The sequence below is a fragment of the Protopterus annectens genome, chromosome 1.part2 (assembly GCF_019279795.1).
Source record: "Protopterus annectens isolate FY-2018-M chromosome 1.part2, PAN1.0, whole genome shotgun sequence".
Classification (NCBI taxonomy): Eukaryota; Metazoa; Chordata; order Ceratodontiformes; family Protopteridae; genus Protopterus; species Protopterus annectens.
Window position 1 is genome coordinate 157,964,390 of NC_056727.1, and position 25,556 is coordinate 157,989,945.

General features: G+C 44.9%; 1 protein-coding gene across 3 annotated transcripts in view; it reads right to left on the reverse strand.

The window, feature by feature from the left end:
- The window catches only part of PPP1R21 (protein phosphatase 1 regulatory subunit 21), a 1,169,673-nt gene that overhangs the window by 357,805 nt on the left and 786,312 nt on the right, over positions 1-25,556 (reverse strand). The gene's annotated exons all lie outside the window — the stretch shown is intronic.

The following is a 25,556-nucleotide window of genomic DNA, read 5'->3' on the forward strand; positions in this document are numbered from 1 at the left end:
GAATTGATGAAAGACGCCTTGAAAGGTTCCGCACAGTCACACAGCCGTATCCACACATGGAGGCTAATGGTAATGCTGGAACCAGCAGTCCTTGAGGTACCCTCTGCAGTACAGGAGATTAACCTAAAGTACGCATTGGAAATTGACTATAGGGCAGCATTCTGGAGGAGAACAACTTCCATTCCTCACCAGACATGGACTCTGGGGCCAAGCTAGAGAGTTATTTGCCTCTGCAGCCTAGTAAAATGGGAAAAGTAGTTTAAGGCTCGTAAGGCGAATGCAGATGAGGCCTAAACTCTCTTACCAAATCTGTACATGGCCCTAGACTCCCTGTCTGGGGTATGTACAGTGGTGCTTTCCTAGGCCAACTCCTTCTTGGTGGCTGCCGCAACAACCATGGCATCTACTGGAATTCTTTTGGTCCAATGGGGTTGATCAGAGGGGGCACTAAGGATCTTGTCTGCACTTTTGGGGATAGGTTCTGTAGTGTTTGGGTCCTTCCATGCCCTGCTTGATACAAGGTCGATAAGTGCATCAGCAGGGGGAACACCCAAGATGTAGATGGGCCAGACCTGAAAACCTCCAACAGTTTCCTCAGGGGTATAGTTTTGGGAAGACCATCCACTTTTTGGTGCAGGATTTCCAAGATGTCTTTGAAAGACATCCTCAGATGGAGATCTGGGAGACCCTTCCCCTTCCTTGAAATCTGTATCTTCTGTAATGGATTATTCTGGGGAATCCAGGTGCTTCCTTTTGCACCTTCTCTTCCGGGGAATCTCCTTGGTGGGGTGTTCCGGACAGACATCTAGAGAGATCTGGGTTCCAAGGGTGGAAGCACCCAAAGGCTTTCCTGGGCCAGCTATTGTAATGGTGGCAGTGGCCAGGGACAAAGAAGACTGTCCCCCTGGAGCCAAAACTACTGGGGCAGATGACCACCAAGCCCACCCCCCCGGCCTGAGCTGTCAAAAGCAGACACTCTGAGGGAAAGTGACAGCTCTGAAAACTTTGGAGTTGAAGTCAACGTTGAGGCTTCAGCTCTGAGAGCCACTCTGCCCCACTGCTGTCAGAGCCGAGTGAGTCAGGGAAGCAGTCAGGCTAGAAGAGCGTATCACTACTGGCTGTAGTTCAGAGCATGTGTATGTACCTTTAAGAAGCATTTCCAGATGTAGCATGTGCACATAAATATTGAGCACATGCAGGCAGCAGTGCCATTTTAAGAGAACAGCCAGAGTGTTCATAGGCTCATATGTGTGCACTAGGCTAATGGCCCTGTAGCCTTTACAAGCCTAGCCCATAGGATTACCTTGGCATCGTGCCACTTGACATTAGCTCCCAGTGACTCTGTCGAGTAGAGCCACTGGAGTGATCCCCGGGGTGAATTTTCTACTTCCCATCCACTCATCAAGATTTCTCTTGAAGAGGGCCAGTGAGGTGCTCTGTTTGACATGTATGGGAAGTCTATTCCATAGCATGGGCAGTCTCTGGGTTATGAACCTGTCCCTTCAGCATGTTCTGTTGATTGTAGTAATGAGGTTGAGATCTCTGGAGCGTGTGGGGAGGAGGGATTGGGATTTCTTTAGATGTAGCATTTCTAACAGAGCTGGGTCAGACATGGCTTTGTAAGTCAAGCAGAGATTGCCTCTAAGTAGGTGTATGAAACAGAAAATAGATGGAGTTGTTTTGAGTATGTCCATATAAGACAACTGTTTAAGGCCTAGGATCATCTTTGTGAGGTACTTTTGCGGCCTCTCCAGTTGTTGCAGGTGTCTATTAAGGTACATGTTAAATGAGGCATTGTACTCTATGACTGAACTAATGAGGGAAGAGCAGAGAGAGACAATGACCTCTTTCTTCCTGGATGCAAAACCCTTAGTAATGAGATGCGTCACATAGAAGGACTTTCTGACCACAGTGGCAATGTGGTGGTCAAAAGAGAGGTTGCTGTCAACCTATGCTCCCAGATCTCTTATAACACCCTTCTGTGTTCAGCGGACTACCATCAATATAGTAATTCATGGGAACCGTGGTTTTCCTAAAGGGGATGACGACACATTTGTTGGCATTGAACTTAAGGCTATGGTTCTGCTACCAGTTGCTGGTCTCAGTGAGGCCTTTCTGCAGGATGCCAGCATCACTTAGGGAGTTAATAAGAGCTCCCAACTTGCAATCGTCTGCGAACTTTGTCAGCCAGAGTCCCTTCGTGTTGGCCTGGACTTCAGAGAAGTAGATACCAAATAGGGGAGGACCGAACTCTGTGGGACTGTACTTGTGACTGGTCGGCAGTCTGACTTGGAGTCAGCTACTTTCACACTGTGGGTTCTATCTGTGAGCCAGTTTGCAACACATCTAGTGATATAGGGGTTGATGCCAAGCTTAGTGAGTTTTTCTAAGATTCCTGAGTGGGGAGTGGTATCAAAGGGCTTGGCCAGATCAAGGTAGGCTGTACGAACCACCTTACCTTCATCCACAGCTCTGGTGACTGACTTAAAAAAGTCAACCAGGTTAAGCAGGCATGATCTACCCTTCACAAAACCAAACTGCGTGGGATCCAGAATTTGGAAATTCCATATATCCTTGTTTATTAGGTCCATGATGATGAGTTCCATAGCTTTGCATATCAGACATCAGATTAATGGGGCGATAATTCCCAGGGTCTGTAGTCGCTCCACCTTTGTGGAGAGGGATGACTGTAGCAGTGCGCCATTTGGTAGGGACAAAGCCTAAGATGAGGTTGTGACTGAACAGGGCACACAGCTGTGGTACCAGTTCACTCAGTAGTTCATACAGAACACAGCCAGGGATATTGTCAGGTCCCATACAAGCTGTATTCTTGGTCTTAGACAGTGCTGTTTTAACCTGTGCAGCAGTAATACTGGGTGCCTGGCAATCTACTGGTATTGTGATTGGTCCTTTGGGGGGGGGGGGGGGGCGTGGGACAAAGTTGGCAATGAATATGTCGGCCAGTATATTGGCACTATCTGTTGGCTTGGTATAGAAGGTACCATTGTGCAGTAGCTCAGAGCAAATCTGGGTATTGCCATGGAGATTCTTTACATAACTATAGAAGGCCTTGTGGTTGTCTTTACTATCTGCTGCAATTCTGTTTTCATAGCTAGCTTTAGAGGATTTGATGAGGGATCTCAACTTTTTGTTGAGGCTGATAAGGGAATTTTTGCAGTCTTGGGACTTCACCTTATTCCGCATCAGTTTCTTCCTTCTGTTGTAGAGTTGACCAGACTGGCTTCCTTTTTTTGGAGGAGAGCATCTTGGTTCTACTGAGTATGGTGAGATCCATGCATTTGTGCACATGTTCGTACAGTGCATTTGTGTATGATTCGGCGATCATGCAACTATCCTCCATTTGCATGGGTGCTGTGAAGTTAGCCACCTCTGTTTTTAGGAGTTCAAAGTTAGCTTTGGAGAAGTTTTTCATGGTGGTTACCTTTGCGAGGGTGGGGGTGGGAGGGATGTGGACTTCCAAGGTGATTAGTTTGTGGTAGGATCTAACCAGGGAGGTGTTGACTACTGGTGTAGAGCAACGGTTGCCCATGTTAGTAATGACCAGGTCAAGGATGTCGCTACCTCTAGTGGGGGTAAGAACGAGCTGGTCCAGGGCACTGGAATTAATGAATTCCATGAAACGTTGGGCAAGTGTATTGGTACACGAGTAGTTTTCCCAGTTAACGGAGGGTAGTTAAAGTCACCCAGTATGAGAGTATTAGGTTGGACCCTAATATTCTCCAGGGTGCTTAGGAACATGGAGTGCGAGTATTGGGACAGGTTAGGGGACCTATAGCAGGCTACAACCTGAACTGCTGTCTTACCCAGTGTTAGCTGCACCTGAAGTATCTCTGATGCGTTATGTTGGGCTATCAGTCTGGAGGTGTGCGCATCCTTTATGAATATGGAAACACCACCGCCTTTGGAGCTTCGGTCCAAATTCGGGGGCTGAAAGGTGTGGAATGAGTTATAGCCTGGTAGTGCAGGGGTGCTTTCTGCTGCTTTGAACCAGGTCCCTGTTACAGCTCAAATGTCAATGTTCTCCATTTTAAGGAGTGCTTCAAGCGAGTGCATTTTGAGATTTAGACTTCTAGGATTGAGCAGTATCACCCTCAGATTGCATTTGTTTGTAGCTATTACGGTAGTAATTTGGTTTTTGGAACACAGCCTAAAAAAGGCACTATAGGAGTGGCAAGAACCTTGGCTAGTATCCGGAAGCCCACGGGTGACAGATGCAGGCCATCTCTGGCAAAGCATCGAGGTTTGTCAATCATGTCATCCCAGGCAGACAGATAGTGGATCCCCTTGGAATGACACCAGAAACTTAGCCAATTGTTGAAATCAATAATTTTCTGCTTATACTGTGGTATCATTCTGGGTGATGGTAGGATGCTGCTCAGGGCTAGGGTCATACCCACCTGGGCTACATAATCCGAGAGCTCCTCTATAGCTCATTTCATGTAGTCCAGGGAGGTACGTCTCAGGTCATTCACACCCACATGTACAATGACAGAGTCATATTTGTACCTGTTGTTGAGGGACCTGAGTGCGTGCGTTATGTGGTGGATCCTGGAAACTGACAGGCAGCTGACCGTTACTTTATCCTTATTCAACCTAGTGAGTGGGACATCAATGTGCCTCACTATTGAGTCACCTATGACTAGTGTGTTGGGCATGCTGTTTTGCCTTAGGGGCTTTGGTTGAGTGGCACACTGTTTAGGAAAGCTGTGTGTCTCGTGATTAGTGTTGTGTTGTGGTGGTTCAGTGCACTTCTGCCTTGGAGGCCTCTGATGTTTGGGTAGATTTTTATTGACAACCTCCACGAAGGTGGGTGTGTGGTTTGTGTTTTTATGTGAAGGCAGTGCTGGTGTGTGTTCTGGAGGGCTGTGTGTTCCATGTGGTGTGGTGCATGTGTTGAGCTGCTCCTCTTGACCAGCTATTCCGGTCTTGGCTAGAGAGTGCGTGGCTTCCAAATTGTATATATAAGTGCATCTCTCGTAAGCCTGAGTGTTGGGAGGTAAGAGGAGAGGGTTGTCAGTGTACATGAGGCAGTTGCTACATTGCCTCATGAAGCTTAAGTTCACCAGATTAATAGGAGAAAGCACAGGGAACTGACCTTTAGACATTCCTGGAGGGGTGGGCATTAATAATAGGTACTGGAGCCGTTTCCTTGTAGAACGTTTATTGCTGGCAGCACTTCTGTGTCCTACAACAATTGCTACAAGAAGTCCAGTAAAGTGCTAGACTAATAAATTAGTACAAGTGCAGTTGAAGAAAGAACAAGCAGATCTAAAGGAAAAATTGAAGAGCAGACTTTTTGGCACCGCTCAGAAGCTTACAAACAGTCCTGGATATAGCAGATCTGTATCTGGACTATACGAGTTACAGGAAAGGTAGGAAACAAGAGCAAACACAGGCTTTTAAACCAGAAAGTTGAAAAAGATGAAAAAACTGCCCAAACGGCCAATAAACTACAATTTCTGGGCCAGAAACCACACCTCTTATGGTAGATAGGCTACCTAGTGCTTACCACTCCCACTGATAAGCTAGAAGGCTTCCCTCCAACACAGAAAGGCTTGGGGGGGGCTCAGAAGCTAACAAACAGTCCTGGATACAGCAAATCTGTATCTGGACTAGACTAGTTACAGGAAAGGCAGGAAACAAGCTTAGAACTTTTTTTTTTTTTTACACACAAAAGCAGCTAAAACAGCACTAAAACAATTCAAATGCAGTGCAAGCTAGAACAATTGAGTTGCAGCAATATTAAAATACAGTTTAAATAAATGCAATTTATTCAAACGGTATTGTGAACTGAATTCAATTGTTTTATTCAATTCTGAACAGTTAAAAGTGCCAACAAATATACTAATCAGCTCTATATTTCCATATTGTTTGAGAAGCACACTCAGTCAGAACACAAGGAGATTCTAGCAATAGTAGATTCTAGCAAAGTGTTTTTTTTTTTTTTGTAAAGTGGAAAGGGAGCATGGAGGAACAGAAGTCAATTCAAGGTTAAGAAACTAAGTGGGTTGGCCTTCTCAATTGTTCTCTTTGTATTAGGTAGAATGAGCTAATAACACTAGACTGGGAGGACTGTCCCAGATCAAATTTACAGTAGGGCCAGGCAACTATAAACCCACCAAGTATAAGAACAAGATACCAATACGGAGGTAGGGTGGGAAACTATTTTAGGCAGAAAACGCTACAGAAATGTTTATCACAGCAGAAAAACAGCAGTGAGCCACTAAATTAAAGTTTTAAACAGATAAAGGAGCAAGGAGACTCTAGTGAATGCTTTTAACTGCAAACAAATGAAACAAATGTGTTAACATGTATAAGTGCAGTAGTCAGTCTGTTTATAAGTGTATTTAAGTTTAAGTTACAAAGCCTAATTTCTGATGTGTTTGTGTGTAATAAAGTTGCTTGAACAGAACCCATGGATATTTGTCTGTTTTATCCTGACCAGACGAGTGACATGGTGTCAGAACTAGGATTAGAAAATCAACTTCTTTGAGCCATGAGGTGCAGAGTTGAAAGTGAAGGCAGATTAAGCAGGTGGAGTGAAACGGAGCACAGACAAATGAAAAAGGGCCAGAAATTAGCTAAAGGTAAAGAAAACTGCACAAATGATTTATTTGGCAAAGAAAATAAAATGGCGCATGTATAAGGCACAAAACGCATTATTAATCAAACGAGTAGCACAAAAATGTATTATTAAGCAAACGAAAGGCACAAAACGCATTATTAATTAAACTAAATGTTTGAAACCATGATATTTGATAAAACTAGCAAAATATTAATATCGGGCTCAGAATTACCTTTGGTTTGCACAACAAGCATGAGCAAGAAAAGAGATTAAAAGGGCAAAATGAGTACAATAAAAGGGCAAATTAAGCTTAAACATCAAGGTGACAATGTCACTTAGTAAAAGACTGTGTCTAGTCACAAACTATTATTTTGCATTGACCAAAGCCATTCAAAACATAACTAGAGTTGTCAGAAGTATCTCATTGTGCGCAAAGTGTTTGCAGATTATGTGCTTTATTACAGTGCAATTATTTGAAAGAGTTTGTTGTGTCCAAAGTACAGTTATATTGCAAAGTGCAATCAAAGTACAGCCATTTCAAAAAATGTTTTGTGCTGTGTGCATTTACTTGCAGAAAGCCACCATTTCAGAGTGTTTCTTACACTGTGCAGAGTTATTTTGCAAAGAACAGCCATTTTGAAAGGTTGTTGTGCTCTGTACAGTTTATTCACAAAGTGCAGTCATTCTGAAGTATTTCTTACATTGATAAGGAGTGGTTTCACAAAGTACAATGATTTTAAGGTGTTCTTGTACAACGGAGATGTATTTGGCAAAGTGCAGTTATTTCAAAGAGTTTATTGTGCTACTGGGCAGAATTACAAGTACTGGCATATAAATATATATATATATTTATGTTTGCATGTTCGTGCATAATTTCAAGCACCTTCACTACTGTGTGTTGATATGGCAGAGGCATTTTGCAGACCAAGTCCACTTGCGTTTGATCATAACATAGCAGAGAACTGGACAGTAATCAAGCAGGAATACAAGATTTTCTTACAAGCAGGTTTTTCTAACAAAGATGCACGTACACGGGCATTCGTTTTGTTTAACTTAGCTGGGTCAGAAGCTACGGAAAGAGAGCATTCACTTGTGTATGCACCAGACGTATATGCAGGAGAGGGTGCAAACTGTCATATTGTAGTACCGGCTGAATCAAGGGAAGACCCCAGAGTATGTAAAAAGTAAATTTAGAGAAATGTGCAACCCCCCAGACAAATGTTACATTAGAGAGGCACTTATTTTATAAAAGAGACCAAAAGCCAGGTGAAACTTTTGCAGCTTATATCACTGACTTGAGAAACAAAGCCAAAACATGCAGATTTGGTGACTTGAAAGATGAGTTAATAAAGGATAGGCTTGTGCGTGGTGTTAGTGCCGCAGTGAGAAAGATTTTGCTTTGTGACAGTGATTTCACATTAAGCAAAGCCATAGAGATTTGTGGAATGGTTTCAGCAGCCTCTAAAGCAAACTTAGCATGCAATACGTGGCAAGCAGAAACAGGCCTAAGCACATGGCAGTAGCAACCCCTGTGGGTGTGGCACGGAAAACCCGGAGCTTTCCATCAAGTTCCAAGATTAGTTCAGTAAAAGGAGCATGCTCAGTACAGTATAACAGTGAGTCAGCAAAACCAAGTCAAGTCTTGTTGTTAACTGTCGTAATTGTGGAGCCAACCATGAGTCTAGAAGAGAGAAGTGCTTAGCATTTGGTCAGCAATACCACAAGTGTAAAAAATGGAATAATTTTCAAAAGTTTTGTAAATCATGCAAGCCTCATTCAGTTATTAAAAACGGTCATTCAAAAAAGCAAGTTGAGCACGTAGAATGCTGCAACCCTGCTTTCTATGCAGATGGTGTATCAGTAGTTGGTGAAAAGGTTAATGCAGTAGATTCTCAACAACACCTCTCCTCTCCACTCCTGAATACAACAGGATACCAATGTGTTAAGACTCCAAACAAAGAAAACAGCTACTGAAACCAATCCTTTATTCTAGCATCTCAGTAAAAACACCTTCATGGAATAAAACACATACAAAATAACCATTCTTATATAACACCTTCTTAATTACTACCTCTTCTTCCTTGTTCGGCTTTTCCCGGTTAGGGGTCGCCACAGCGGATCATCTGTCCGCTCATTGGCAGTGGAGTTTTACGGTGTCGAGTTGCCAGCCCGGCGCCCAACCTTCCACAGAAGGCACACACACGCACACACTCACACCTAGGGCCAATTTAGAGTGTCCAATCTGCCTACTGCATGTCTTTGGGATGTGGGAGGAAACCGGAGCACCCGGAGAAAACCCACGCGACCACAGGGAGGACATGCAGACTCCGCACAGTAGGCACCCCAGCCGAGAATCAAACCGGAGAACCTCTTGCTGTGAGGGGGCAACGCTAACCGCTGCACCACCGTGGCCGCCCACCTTCTTAATTACTACCAATTTGTCAATTATATCATAAAATATTTCTTAAAGCAAACACTTCCAGTTTAAATCACTGTTCAAGCCTTTTGGAATCATTGTACCATATTTCAAAATATAAACAGTTTCTTTGTACATTAATTTTTGTTTTAACAATTCTTCACTAATGCAGTAGATTTGTTGGAAAAGAAGAATTTTGTACTGTCCTGATCAATGGTAAACCCACAGAGCTCAAAGCAGACACTGGTTCAAAGTGTAATGTAATGTCAGCAGAAACATTTGTTAAAGTGAGGGCTGGTGAGCAACTTAATTTGGTCAATTGTGCGAAGCTTGTTGCTTATGGAGGTGAAGAGATTCAAACCAAATGTTTAGTAGTTCATGCTATTTGGCTGGGAACAGTTATGGCTTGCAGTTTTATGTAGTCTGAAGACCCGTGCAGTCATTAGTAGGTCTCAGAGACAGTTTGAGAATGAAACTGCTTTCTTTTACCAAAGAAGTACATAATGTAAGCACATGTCCCAGTTCCAGCATCAGTAACGGTATTTTATCAGAGTATGCTGATGTTTTAGACGACAAGCTAGGCAAACATCCTGGGTCTACTCCATGAAAGTAGACCCAGAGGTCAGTCCAGTGTTTAGACCAGCAAGAAGACTTCAAATAGCTATGCAGGACAAAGTTAAGGTCCAGTTAGACAAAATGGTGCAGCAAGGTGTGATTTGTCCAGTCACAGAACTTGCTGAGAGTGTGTCTTCTATGGTAGCTGCTCGTAAGAAAAATTCAGATAAAATCAGAATATGCATTGACCCAAGAGACTTAACGCATTAAAAAGACCTCATCATCCTATGCGTACAGTCGAGGAGATTGCAACCCTCATGCCAAATGCCACTGTTTTTCCTGTCTTAGATGCAAAGAGTTCATTTTGACAAGTGATGCTTGATCACAAATCTTCACTACTGACTGCATTTAGTACCCCATTTGGTAGATAGATTCCTCAAGATGCCTTTTGGAATAAATTCTGCCAGTGAATCTTTTATCGTGCAATGGAGCAAATTTTTTCAGGCTCAGTATGCAATAATAGTTGATGATTTACTAGTTGGAAGTAATGGTGAAACAGAGCATGACAGAAACCTCAGGAAAGTTCTGGACAGAACACGTAAAGTGAATTTAAAGCTCAATCCTTTGAAGTGCTAATTTAGACTACCAGAAGGTACTTATGCAGGTCACTTAATTACTAGTACAGGCTTACGACCAGATCCTTCTAAACAAGCAGGCATTCCTCAGATGCCAACTCCAGAGAATGTCCAAGCCCTACAGCGTTTTCTTGGTATGGTTAACTATTTGGGCAAATTTATCCCTGACTTTAGTAAGTTATCAGCACCTTTAAGAGAGCTGACATGCAAAAATGTTGCATGGTCATGGTTAGAACAACACCAGACAGCATTTGATAACCTCAAACACCAAACTGCTAACCCACCTACATTAAGATACTATGATGTCCACAAACCAGTAGTTCTTTCCTGGGATGCTTCAAAGTTCGATCTTGGTGCTGTTATTCTTCAAGAGGTCAGACCTGTTGCCTATGCATCTAGAACTCTTACCCAAACTGAGATGCAGTATGCTCAAACTGAGAAGGAACTTTTGGCAATTGTGTTCACATGTTTGAAGTTCCATGATTATACTTATGGGCGAGCAATCCAGATAGAAACTGACCATCAGCCTCTAGATACTATGTTAAAGAAGCCTATGCATTCCGCTCCAGCAAGACTACAAAGAATGATGCTTAAATTGCAAAATTACAATTTCAAAGTTGTCTATACAAAGGGTAAAATTCACTATCTGGCTGATACCTTATCCAGATCTCCCAGAAATACTACGGAACAGCTTGATGCAGAGAATTTTGACTTTGATATTATGGAAGTGTGCAACTTTTCTACCACGAGACTTGAGCTGAGAGATCATACAAAAACTGACCCAATTTTGCAAAAGCTCAACCTCTTCATCAACGTAGGATGGCCATCAAAGCAACCCAGTGTACCACCAGAAGTACAACCATACTTTTCATATAGAGATGAGATGCTGATGGAAGATGGTATCATTTAAGTTCCAAAAGTTGTTGTTCTTACTTCCTTAGAGCAAGGATACATTATTTTACATCGTGCCCACCCAGGTTCCAATTCTACCAAAAGAAGGGCAAGAGGACTAGTATTTTGGCCTTCTCTAGCAAAATACATTGATAAAGTGTTTTCTTCTTGTTCAGTGCGCAAAAGTACTAAGCAGCATTTGCAAAATGAGTCACTTCAGCTGAGCCAAATTCTTGAACTACCTTGGTCAATAGCAGCAAATGACATACTTGAGTGGAACAGTCAACATTGCTTAGTGTTGGTAAACTCTTATTCGAACTGGTTTGAAATTGATTGGCTACCTAACCTAATGTCCAGTGCTATTACTAAGATGAAATGTCATTTCTCAGTCCATGGTAGTCCACACACAGTTACTTCTGACAACGGTTCTCAGTTTACCAGTCAATCGTTTCAGTGATTTGATAAAAGAGTGGGACTTCATCCATGTTACTAGCAGTCCTGAATATCCTCAGTCAAATGGCCTTGCTGAACATGCAGTACAGAGTGCAAAGCAACTTCTAGAAAGGTCAAAGCATGACAACACAAACATCTTCTTGAATTTACTTAATCTTACAAATATGCCCCATGACAATCTAATTGTCTCGTCCGCTCAGAGGCTACTATCTAGGCAAACCAGAACAACCTTGCCTATCACAATTCTAGTTTGTTGGTGCCTAATGCTAAAAACAACAGAGCAGTCAAAGCCCATTCTTCTCAGAAGTCCAGCTATGAAAAAACAAGCAGATTTCTTCGTCCATTAAAAGAAGGAGAGACAGTGAGGATGCAAACGGCAAAAGGCTTTGATCGAATTGGTCAAGTGAGAGGTATATGTACTGAGCTGAGATCCTACTTAGTGGAATATGAGGGTAGAATATATGAGAAAAGTACAGTTGTGTACACGTACCATAAATGTAGATGTCCAAGTGTATTCACTGTTGCAGTCATCACATTTGGGTTTATCTGCTTGCAGGTAGCCCTCAGTCGGCCTGATTATCAAAGTCTTGGGTCCGGCGTCAGTTGCTGTCTCATCTTCTATGACGTCAGGTAGTCAGGGGTATAAAGCATGCAGCCGACACCATTACATCAGTTTTTCTTGCCCCAGATGTCAGGTTCCCCCATAATGGGTAGCAATTATATACAAGGTTACACCTCCAACAAAAAAGCAAATACACCAAAAAGTTTTAAGCATAGTAAACAAGAATAGAGGTATAGTCAATAAAAGTCAGGGGGCTGGAGGGAGGGTAACCAGGACTGCAACAATGAATACACTCGAACATCTACGTTTATGGTAAGTGTACACAACTGTACTATGTTCTTCATGTTTCACTGTTGCAGTCATCACATCTGGATAGATTCCCAAAGCTAAGGATGGGAGGAGGCGATTAGATAGCATTTGGACCAGCTAAAAGGCCCTGCAAGACTGCAGTGGCAAAGCCAGCTCTGGATTTAGAAAAAATTGGCAAGTAGTAATGCTTGGTGAAGGTATGTACAGAACTCCAGGTAGCAGCTTCTAGGATGTCCCTGGTAGGGACACCTCTGAGAAAGGCTGTAGAGGTAGATGCAGCCCTGGCTGGATGTGGTCTTATCCCCTGTGGGGTAGGTTTTCCATGATGCTTATAGCAGAAATTAATGCAATGGCCTAGCCACTTAGAAATGGTTTGCTTTGAAATGGCCTTCCCCTCTGCCCCTGCAGCAAATGTCACCAGCAGCTGTTCAGATTTCCTGAGAGGCTTAGTCCTGTCCAAGTAAAATCTAAGTTGTCTGTGCACATCCAAGGAGTGTACTATTCATTCCCCTTTGTTCTGTGGATTAGAAAAGAAGGTTGGCAAATGAATGGACTGATTAAGGCCCACACTGGATACCACCTTGGGCATAAATGAGGGATTGGTCCTGAGGGACACCCTGTCCGCATGAAAGATGAAGAAAGGCTCCACTGCCATGAGGACCTGTAATTCAGACACCCTTCTTACTGAAGTGATGGCTAGAATGAAGGCTGTTTTCCAAGAAAGGAATTTCAACTCTGCATTTGCAGCTGGCTCAAAGGGAGGAAGAGTGAGCTTTTCCAATACAAAGTTAAGGTTCCAGGCTGGAGTAGGGGCTCTCCTGGGTGGTCTTAAGTTTTTGGCCCCTCTGAGGAATTGTTTCAGCAGTGGATGAGAGAAGAGGGGTGGTTCTGTGATATAATGTGCTGAAATGGCTGAGGCATGAATTTTGATGGAAGGAAAGGCCCTTGTGAAGCATCTCAGTTAAGTATTGAAGAATCTGGGGTAAATTGGGTACTGCTGTGCCCATCCCCTGAGTTTGGCTCCAGGAACAGAATCTTTTCCATTTTTCAGCATAGGATTTTGTAGTACTAGGCCTCCTTGCCTCCAGAATGACATCCATCACTTGCTTACTGAGGGATGGTAATGGAGAGTTCAGGTAATTAGCCAGGCTGCAAGGTTCAGGGTTTGAAGCTGTGGGTGCAGAATCTGGCACTCCTGCTGGGACAGCAAGGCAGGGGTCTGAGGCAGGTGCCATGGTGCCAGCAGTGACACACTGCGCAAGAGGGGGTACCAGTGTTGACGAGGCCAGTCCGGTGCAATCCGTATTGTCCTTGGTTTGTCCTGTTTAATCTTTAGTGGCACTTTGGAAAGGAGAGGCAGAGGGGGAAATGCATAAACTTATAGGTTTTTCCAGGTGAAGGACAGGACATCCACTTTCCAAGCCTGTTTGTGAGGAGTGCTTGTGTAGAATGCGTCCAATTGGTAGTTCTGAGGGGAGGCAAACAGGTCCATCTCTGGGCTCCCCCATTTGTTTCTCAACATGTTGAATATCTTTGGTTCCAGTTTCCACTCGTGTGGGTCCATGAGATTTCTGCTTAGGTCGTTTGCCAGTGTATTTAGCTTTCCTGGCAGGAATTGAGCCTGTAGGTGCACTTGGTAGCTCAAGGCTGTGTTCCACAGAGCCATGGCTAGTCTGCAGAGAGAGTATGAGTGGGTTCCCCCCTGCTTGTTTATGTACCACATAACAGTGGTGTTGTCCGTCTTTACCAATATTTGTCTTGTAAGAATGTGGTCCTTGAAGGCTGTCAGAGCATTCTGTACAGCTAACATTTCTTTTTGATTGATATGTAGGTGCATTTGACTTGGGTTCCATTTGCCCTGAATGCACTGCCCTGCCAAGTGAGCCCCCCATGCATAGTCTGATGAGTCTGCTGTTAGGGTTTGGGTGGCAGGGGGTAGAAAGAATAGTCGTCCCTTGTTTTGGTGGCAGGCCTCTTCCCACCAGAGGAACTCTATCTTTAGACAAGGTATGATAGGAATCATTGATTCTAGATCCTGAGAATGTTGACACCATAGGCTTTTTAGATACCATTGTAGTTTCCTCATATGCAGTCCTGCATATGGAATTAGCAGAATGCAAGAGGCCATGAACCCCAGTGCTTGCAGTATTTTCCTTGCAGATAGATGGGTCTTTGTGGCCAGTAAATTGAAGTAGGCTGTCAAATTAACTTGTTTCTCTGGCGTGAGGTAGGCCATCTGGGAAGTTGTATTCAAGCTTGCTCCCAGGAATACAATTTGTTGGCAGGGTACAAGATTTGATTTCTTTTCGTTTATGGTGTACCTCAGAGAAGTTATCAATTTCTTTACAAATGCCAGATCCTTTCTGCCTGAATTAGACAATCGTCCAGGTATGGGTATATTTGAATATTTCTTTGCCTGCAAAATGCAATGACTGGAGCTAGGCATTTTCTGAATACCCTGGGCGCAGTAGGGAAGCCAAAGGGCAGTGCAGAGAACTGACAATGCATGTAGCCTGCTCTGAAGCGTAGGTATCTTCTGCAAGATTCCCTTATTGGGATGTGCAGGTAGGCTTCCTTTAAATCCAGTGTTGCCAACCAGGCATTTTTGCCTAGCATGGGAAGCAGCTGATGAAGAGTTAGCATCTTGAATTTTGGATATACCAAAAATGTGTTTAGGACAGACAGGTCTAGGATAGGAGACAAGGAATTGTCTTTCCTGGGTACCATGAAAAGTCTTGAGGAAAAACCTTGCCCCCATTCTTCTTCTGGGACAGGTAGAATAGCCCTGATGCTTAAGAGAGAGAACCTGCTTTTGAGCCTCTGCCCACTGATTTGGGGGTAGGTTTGGCCAACCGTTTGGGGTTGGGTAAGGAGTGGAAGTGGAATCGGTATCCTTGGGAAACTATATTTAAAACCCATTTGTCCTGGGTAATGAGTTCCCAATTATTTGCATGCAGGGCAATCTTCCCCCTAAAGAAACAGTCAGTTCAGTAGGGCTTGGAAGGTTTAAAGTTAAGTCATTGAGACAGTTTATCATAGGGGGGAGTCTTACTATTCCCTGCTTTGGAAGTGGAAGCCCCCCACTACTTAGTCCTGTGAGCACCCTGGGACTGAAGCCTGGGTGTTCTACTGGCTCTGAGTTTGGACTGAGAAGGCCTGCAAGAGGCAGGAAAGGCACAATTCTTATAGGGCCAATGCCTACTAAATCTGGGAGGCTGTACTTGCAGGAAATCTTTAACAGTTTGCATAGATTTAGCTTTTTCCTCCATCTTTTTAAGTACTTCTGCTTTGTTGCCAAACAGACGGTCTTGGTTTAAGGGAGCATCCAGTAATTTAGCTTTAACATGATCTGGCAAAGATTGCTCCTTAAGCCAAGCATGCCTTCTAAGTTCAGACCCAGTGACAGCAGCCCTACAAGATGCCGCTAATGAATCAAAACCACATTGCAAAGTATGTTTTCCCACTTGTTCAGCAGAATGCATTAAATCTTGTATTTCTTTATTTTCAGCACAGTCAGGAATTAACATAATTTTCTGTTTAAGCAATCCAATAATATGCTGCTGATACTTCATATGAAAATGGCAGTTTAAGGCCCTAATGGCTAACGCTGCAGAAGTGTATACCTTCTTACCCCATCTATCCAGCGCCCTGGAATCTCTATCAGAGGAGGTAGGATTTTTGGCAGTAGTGGCCTTAATGCCCTTGGGTCCCTGTGAAATGGTCTCAGGATCCACAGTAGGATTTTTAAAGAGGAACTTGTGAGAGTCAGGTACCCTGTAATACATATCAGGTGTTCTGGGAGCAGGAGGTAAAGTGTCAGGGGCCAAGCTAGATTCCGAGAAGGCATCATCTACAATGTCCAGTACAGGAGGGATAGCTAAAGGCCTGTGTTGAGGCAGGAGTAATAATTCCCTAAGCCTCTTTTTGGAGTCAGTGAAATCCTGGCCTTTCCCAGCAGAAATGCTCCCTAAGAGTATGCAAGGTTTCACCAAAAGAGAAATCCTCTGGAGGGGAAGCAGAGGGAATGGAGACCTTTGCATCAGAATGATCATAGGTAGATAAGGGCAAATCCTGGTCATCAGAAAAAAACAGAAATTTCAGAATCCTGATCAGAAGAATCAAAAGGAAAATCAGTTCTAGGTCTTTTAGAGGAAGAAGGGTGGCTTCCTCTGATTAGAGTAATAAGGTCTTCAGCCATTCTTATCATTTGTTTTTTAGGCACAGGGGCCTGAACATTCGGTCTGGACGTCGGTTTTCTAGGAATGGATCGGTTTTAGGCCTTGAAGAAGAAGATGGCGTCGGTTTAATATGCAAGTCAGTAGGCCTGAATACACCCTCAGAAGGTGGTGCCTGCACAGCAGCTCCAGACCCATCCAAGGTAGAGACATCCGCAGGTTCCATAGTCAAAGAAGCATCTCGCGGCATACCAGACTCCGAATGGGTCTCAGTAGAGGCCTACGAATCTGAAGTAGGGGGTATCAGGGGCTGCAAAAGCACCTTACTGAGTACCGGAGAAATGGCGACTAGCTTAGGAGAAGCGTCGTCGGCAGCTTTGGACCTGTGCGGTCTGTCTCTGTCTTTATCTTTGCATTTTTTCGGAATGTCGGTAGTCAGGTGGCTTACTGAAGCCAATTCTGGATAATTGAACCGAGTACCAAAATATTCAGATGCGAAAATGAACCGATGACGAATAGTACGAGATTTGAATAAGGCACAAAACTGACAGCGAGGTATGTCGTGGTCTGGGCCTAGGCAAGGAATGCAGTACGAATTAAAATCTTTATGAGGTATTTGCTTTCCACAAGAAATACAATTGTTAACTTTTACTGACATCGGTTTAGAGCAAGTAAAAGGCTCCCCAATGGGGTACTTAGCTTAGCTGAAGACTTCGGATCTGAAACTCGAAAAAAAAAAATTCAGGAGTTGGCCAACTGACACTTGTGAAATGCTTCTGCTTCGGGCACCGCACACCAAGAAAGACTGATGTAATGGCGTCGGCTGCATGCTTTATACCCCTGACTACCTGACGCCATGGAAGATGAGACAGCAACTGATGCAGAACCCAAGACTTTGATAATCAGGCCGACTGAGGGCTAGCTGCAAGCAGATAACCCAAACGTGATGACTGCAACAGTGAAACAAGAAGAACATCTGCACACATCATCTTCCTATATCAGAAACGATACTGCAGCATTGAACCTGTGATGCAGACTCTAGATCTTAGAGCAACCCAGGGAATGCTCGTACCGAAGAACGTGTCACAGTATCCATTTCTGTTTCTGATGATGTCCCAGATGTCTGCCGAGTTGAACATTCATTGATGACGGTCCCTGCTGCTAGATCCAATTTTGACTTTTATATTACGCTGTCAGGTTGCACTTCAAGTCCAAATATACAGCAACTTGGACATGATTGTTTTCTATGCGTCTAATTTTGTATGACTGCATGTCAAATAATTAGTTCTGTATAACAGATCACTTCTGTAAATTGCATGTCATTGAATACTGTCATTTCATACAAGGATTATTTCTCAAAAATTGAGGCTGTAGATCAGAGCATGTGTATGTACCTTTAAGAAGCATTTCCAGATGTAACACTTGCATATAAATACTGAGCAGGTGCAGGCAGCATTGCCATTTTGAGAGAACAGCCAGAATGTTAACATGTACGAGTGCATTAGTCATTCTGTTTATATGTTTAAGTTTATGTTACAAAGCCTCATTTCTGATGTGTTTGTGTGTAATAAAGCTGTTTGAACAGAACCCACGAATGTTTGTCTTTTTTATCCTGACCAGACGAGCGACACTGGCTCTGACACCTTGACTCTTGGGGCCTTTGGATCCGAGGATTCCAAGCAGGAGGTCAGATCAGAGAAGGAGCTAATGGTCTGAAAGTTGATCGTCTGTCCATGGACCTGGCAGGGGACAGGGCTTGTAAGACCCCCCCCCCCCCAAATCTGGATCCAAGTCTGAACAAACTGCCTCATTAATCGGTCCACCTCGGATTCAGAAAGGCTGTGGGAGGACCTGACAGATGATGCTGTAGAAGGTGGCCTGGATGTAGTCTTGGGGGATCTCTCTTTAGGGAGAGACCCTCTGGTTGAAGGAGTAGGCTCTGATGGCAGGGGAGCTTGGAGACGACTACATGAACTTACTCGGATCCAGCACCACCTTGGATAGAGGCTCGTCAGAGGAAGAAGACGACTTTCTCGGGGAACATTTACTGCACTCCCAGATGTCGTTATGATTTTCTGATTTGGGGGGGGTTGAGCCCTTGATGTGCAAGAACCTGCAGTTGGGGCTGAAGAAAGCAGAAGGCCCTTTAGGATAAGATTATTTCTTCTGTTGGCCAGTGTTCTCTGGTGAAACCTCTTGCAAATAGAACAGCAGGCTTCGAGGTGAGCAGGGAGAGAACAGACGCACTCCCTGTGGCCAGCAGATAAGGGACTTATCAGACATGTTCTTAACAGTTAAGTAAGAAGGAGAGAGGAAAGAAAAGTAACTCCTGCCAAAGAAAATGGCCAGCGATCGCTATTTCAAAAGCAGAAAACGAGAAGACTTTTTTTCTAAAGAAAAGCATAAGAGATAGGAAGAAAGTAGTAGTAGTAGTAGTATAAAAAACACCAGACAAAAGGGAGAAAATATGGACTTAAATGTAATATCCAAAACACAGAGCTTGAGAAAGTGGATCAAGATGCTTTTCCTGTGAGAGGCAAATGAGATCTGAGGTAATTGGTGGGAATGAAGCATTATGGGTAGGGGAGAAGCTTCAGCCTCTGGGCCTAAGCTTTAGAAAGCAGCCGAGTCAGACCTGAAACCCACAGGTTGAGGACCGAATGAAAATGACATCAGATTGTAAGTGTTCTCCATTGTTCTTTAGAATCAGTTGTGCTCAGAAAACAGGCCAGAAAAAGTTACATGAATACAGACATACTAATAACAAAGTTATAGGTACTGCTGATCAAATCATTGAAAGGAACACAAAATGCATAAAATGTTTCTGTTTAACGCTGTATAACTCAACCTTATATACAACGATAAGTATACTGTTGTCTGGGAAGCAAAAAATAAGAAGTTATGTCCCTACCATAACGTTCCATGTTAGTTGTCTTCTTCTCGCCTTCTTTCTTGCTGGTTGGGTTTGGAGCCGATCCTCGGCTCCGACTCAGCCATCTTCAAAAGCTCGAAAGCTGCTTACTAGCTCAAGGACCCCCTATATCCCATGATGCCTTGCGCTAGATACCCAGATCTCGTTTGGTAACCTAACTACAGACATAATAATAATAATCATGATAATACAGTAACTGTAGCTGGATACAGGAAACTGCTGGAGAGACTGACAGTCAGAAGTAACAGCCAAAGAAGACTCAGCCAGTGATAAAGAAGCCTAAGGAACTCTTCTCGGTCTACTAGGATAGGGGGATGGAGGGTGGGATGCAAGAAAGAAGGCGAGAAGAAGACAACTAACATGGAACATTATGGTAGGTGCATAACTTCTTAATGTTAAGTTGTCTATCTCGCCTTCATTCTTGCTGGTTGGGACAGCGTCCCTAGCACCTCAATCCTGGGTGACTCATCATAACAGACTCTTCAGAACAGTGGAACCAAAATCAGCTCTGCTTCTGGAAGCCACATCCAGCTTATAATGTGAAATGAAGGTATGTGGATTAGCCCAGGCAGCTGCCGCACAAATAGTTTCCATTGGCAATCTAGCCTGAAAAGCCACAGAAGTAGCTAAAGCTCTGGTGGAGTGACCTTTCGGTTTAGCAGGAAGGTCTTTATTTCTCAACTGATATATAAAGGTAATAGTAGAAGACAACCACCTAGATAAGGTGACTTTTGACACCGGTATGCCTTGTTTTCCTTCAGCTAAGACAGGAACAACTGGTCTGATTTTCTGAATTGCTTGGTTCTATGCAAGTAAAAGCGCAATTGTCTATGGACGTCCAACTGATGTAATTTGTATTCTGCCTTGTTGGAATAATTCGTAAAGAACACGGGCGGTTCAATGGACTGATTCAAATTACAATCAGAAGTAACCTTTGGGAGAAAGGAAGGATTAGTCCGAAGAGAAACTCTATCATTGTGAAAAACTAGGTAAGGAGGACGAACACAAAGAGCCTGAAGTTCAGAAACTCTTCTGGCCGACGTAACTGCAACCAAAAGAAGGGTTTTCCAAGAAAGAAACTTCAAGGAACAAGAAGCTGCCTGTTCAAAAGGGGGCAGTATAAGGGAAGCTAAAATCAAATTCAGATCCCACGGAGGAGGGGGATCTCTTACTGGGGGGGCCTGAGTAGAGTGGTCCCCTTCAGAAAGGCTTTACAAAGCTTATGGGACATGATGCTTGAATCAGATAGGCCCATATGAAAGTTTGAAATTGCAGCTAGCTGAACTCTAATCGTGGCAGAAGAGGATCCAGTTCGAAAAAGTTCTGCTAGAAAATCTAAAATATGGTGCACAGGGGCTGAAAAGGGATCTATATTCCCATTCTCTGACCATAAGGAAAAATGTTTCCACTTACTAGCATAAGTCTTTCTAGTGGTCGACTTATGCGAGGATAAGATGATTTCACGCACCGAATGGGAGATGTTGGGAAGCCTGGCTAAAGTCGGAAGTGGAGAAACCAAGCAGTGAGCTGGAGGGATTGAAGAGATTGGTGCATCCCGCCTGATTGATAGATCACGAGATCTGGAATTGGGTCCAGGGTCCAGGGCTGCTCCAGAAGGTGATGATGCAGGAAGGGGAACCAAATTTTCAAGGCCAGTAAGGGGCAATGAGGATCATCTTGCATCCCAGTGTGGTAGCTTTCTGAATTAGTTTGGGAATCAGGGGGAACGGAGGGAATGCATAAAGAAGTCCCTGGGGCCAATCGTGAACTAGAGCGTCTCTGGAGAGGTGTCCGGGAAGCGGTAGGAGAGAGAAAAAATTGTCGCACTTGCTGTTGAAAGGGGTGGCAAAAAGGTCACAGGAAGGCTGACCCCATTTGCGGAAGATTCTGTCCGCCACAGTCTGACTGAGCGACCACTCGTGAGGCATGAGAATTGCTCTGCTCAGCCTGTCTGCTATAACGTTGGACTTCCCAGGGATGTGCGCTGCTATCAGAAACCATTGGGAAGAGATCGCCCACTGCCAAAGTCTGACTGCTAATCGACATAAGGGGCATGACTTGGTTCCGCCCTGCTTGTTGATGTACCATACCACTGACATATTGTCTGTTTGAATTGCAATAGTCCCGGTGGGAAGAGAGTTCTGAAGAGCTTGCAACGCTAAAAGCACGGCTCTCATCTCCAAGACATTGATATGCAGATGGTACTCGTGAGGCTGCCAGGTGCCTTGGACTGTTCTGCCCTGGTTCCGCCCTCGCTTTGTTGATGCCACCACCACACTGACCATATTCTGTTTGAATTGCAATAGTCCCGGTGGGAAGAGAGTTCTGAAGAGCTTGCAACGCTAAAAGCACGGCTCTCATCTCCAAGACATTGATATGCAGATGGTACTCGTGAGACTGCCAGGTGCCTTGGACTGTTCTGCCCTGATAATGCCCCCCACCCAATCAGGGAGGCGTCTGTGGTCACCCGAGCTACTGGGGGAGGAAGAACGAATGGTCTGCCCTGGTGTAATGATGGGGAAACCATCCACCAAACAAGTTGGTTTTTGCGTGACTGTGTGATCATTACCCTGCGAGACATTGGGAGTTGCTGGAAAGACCATTGTGTGAACAGCATCCAGTGAAGAATCCTCATATGAAAGCGTGCAAGGGGGACTAGTATTATACCCGCTGCCATGAAACCCAATGTTTTTAGGACAAATCTGGCCTGAATCTTTTTGCATCCTAATAAGACCTGCACATGTCGTCGAATGGCTAACACTCTGTCTACTGGTAGAGTCATGACATGTCCTTTGTGTTTAAGTTTGCGCCTATAAAGGTGATAGATTGACAAGGCGACAATGCAGACTTTTCGAAATTTATTGTGATGCCTAGAGTGGAGCACGTTTGGATGGTGTAGTCTCTGGCTAGCAGCAGGTGATGCCTGGTGGTTGCAGTAAGGAGCCAGTCATCTAAATATGGAAACACCTGGAATCCTTGCCGTCTCAAGTGAGCGGTGACTACTGCCAAACATTTGGTGAACTGAACATTTGGGGACTGTGATGAGACCAAAGGGCAGCGCTCTGAACCGATAATGACTGGCTCCCAGCCAGAAGCGGAGGAATCTTCTGGAGCGTCTGTGCATTTTGATATGGTAGTACGCATCCTGAAGATCTATGGAGCACATCCAATTGTCCTGACCCAGAAAGGGTAAAATGGACTGTAGTGTGACCATCCGGAACTTTGCTCTTTGAACAGGCCTGTTTAGTCTGCTGAGATCCAGAATGGGTCTCCAATCCCCTGTCTTTTTTGGTACCAAAAAGAACCTTGAGTAAATTCTGGATCCTTGTTGGTCTGCTGGGACTGACTGGATGGCTCTTTTTCTTAGCAGTTTTGAAACTTCTTGAACTGCTTGATCCCTTAGATTGGGTGGAACATCTGGAAGGGATTTGTTGGGAATGTAGGGAGTGCGAAAGAAGGGGATTTTGTAGCCTTCGGATATGATAGAAAGTACCCATTTGTCTTTTGTTATACTTTGCCAGGCTTCTGGGTACAGCGATAATCTTCCCCAGACTGCCTCCGAAGGTGGACAGCCGGGCAGCACTTCAGGGATGCTGGAAGGGCTTTTCAGAGAAGGATTCTCTTTGGCCCTGATTTTGCGGATGCCCCCTGCCCCTAGGGTGGCATCTATTGTTGTTCCCTCCTCTGCCCCTGGAGGGGAACTCTCCACGTGTGTCAGGCACGGCTCCCTGGGATTTCCGGAACCACATCTTCCCACTCTTCTGACCCTTGGGATACGGTCTTGAAGGAGTGGAAAAACGGACTCCAACGGCAGAGAGAGTCTTGCCTTCCTGCTCACACCTGGTAAGGGTATCCTTCACCTGTGGTTCAAACAGAGTAGAACCATCAAAGGGGGTGTTGGTGAAAGACGCCTTAAAGGGTTCCGCAAAGTTGCATAAATGCATCCAAGCGTGTCTCCTCAAAGCCACACCTGTGCCTGCAGCCCTACTTGCTCCATCGGCTGCATAAGAGATGAGCTGCAAGGAGGCGTTTACTACACTGAGCCCCCGCACCTGATGGATCTTGAAGGGTATCTCCTAACTCTTTAAGGAGATCCCTTTGAAGGCGGGTAAAATGGCACAAATAGTTCAGAGACCTCATGGAAAAGGTCACTGAGGAAAACATCCGCTTCCCATATCTGTCCATCGTCCTAGATTCCTTATTAGGGGGATGGACAGACGAAGAAGTTTCAGCAAAATTCCTTTTTAGTGGCAGCTGCTACCACCATGGCATCAACGGGAACACCCTTGGTCAGAAATTGCTTGTCCTGAGGGGCGGTGATAAATTTTGTGGGCTACGGGGGAGCTGGTTCCACTGTGTCTGGAGCAGAGCATGCCTTTCGAGCCACCACCGACATTAGTGGATCGAAAGGCGGAGACACTCAGGAGGTGGAGGGTCAGGAACCAAACGCGTCCAGGAATACCGACTCATCCTCGGAAGGGTTAAGGGTAGTCCAGTTCCCCCTCTGCCTAAGGATTTCAAGGATGTCTGTGAAGGAGACGTCCTCAGAGGGGGATCTCGGGGACCCTTCCGACTCCTCCAAATCAGTATCTGAAGTGACAGACTCAGGGGAGTCAACATGCTTCCTCTTGCATTTTCTCTTTCGAGGGGGCTTTTCTGAATTAACAGGGGAGGCCTCGGAAGAGGAAGATACACCCAATGGGGTGCCCTAGAGCGCTTGTTCTCCACGCTTGGGGTCTGGAGGAGGGGCAGAGGCAGGGGCAGGAGCAGGCACCATGGGGGAGGAGCCGATGAGGCCGACCGCGAGGCTGACTCAGATGCCAGCACACTCCTCATGACCTCGAAGGTGCCCCTTCCTGATGCCATAGAAGAGACCGGAATCCTTCCAGGCACCGAGAGGGACGGCTCTGAAGCCGATGTAGGAGCCGAACTCGCCTGCGCCGAAGCTCCGAGAGGGAGAATGGGGTCGGACAAGGGTCCGATGCCACTCGCCCCCTCGGAGCTGACGAGGGAGTCCCAGCACCCAGATCCCTCCAAGGACGGCACCATGGAAGAGATGAGAGCCGACGATGGCACCGAAAGGGGAGGTATCAGTGCCGACGGACCCACAGTTCCAGCCACAGCATGCTCCGGCTCTGAACTCAAGGGATGAGTCGAAGGAGGAACTATTGGAGAAACAGGTAGAACCGAACCCTGGTGAGGGGGGCTGGATAGAATTTTTGCCAGGGCCTGCAACTTTAAAAGCCTGCTCACCACTCTATCCAAATCATGGTCAGATAGCCTAGACGACCGAGAAGAGTGGGATCAATGACTCTGCTCAGACTGCAATAAGGGTGACCCTGGAGCTGAGTGTATTGACTCCAATGATGGTGACCTGGAGCGTTTCCGACTCCCTGACGGTTCTGACGGAAGAGTTGGAGCCGACTGAGAGATAGGTACTTCGGCTCCAGTCGGAGCCGAAGTTGACGTAGAGATAGGTACTTCGGCTCCAGTCGGAGCCGAAGTTGACGTAGAGATAGGTACTTCAGTTCCAGCCGGAACCGAAGTTGAAGCAGAAGCCATACCCGGCGACGGCTCCAAGCTGGGAGCCGACAGCTTCGATAGCCTAGAAGGTTTCACTGACTGAGTCTTGGCCGGTGATCCTTCAGGTTTAAGCAAACCCCTCAGGATAAGCTTATTCCTACGCTCCTGCAGGACTCTTGGACTAAAGGCGTGACACACCGAGCAAGAGTCCTGCAGGTGTAGGGAGCCCAAGCAGTAGACACAACAAGTGTGACCATCTGTCAGAGACATTTTCTGACAGCATGAGTCACACTTCTTGAATCCCGACACTTTTGTGTCTTTAGACATTCCTGTAAAGGAAAATTAAATACAAATAACAAGTAGAGTGAAGAGTAGGTAACTGAAAAAAAATACACACAATTCACACAAGTTACCATACCCTAACAGCACACACACACACACACACACACACACACACACACACACTATAATAATATAAGACCTACAAGCTACCACAATTTACTAAAAAGAAAACTTTTG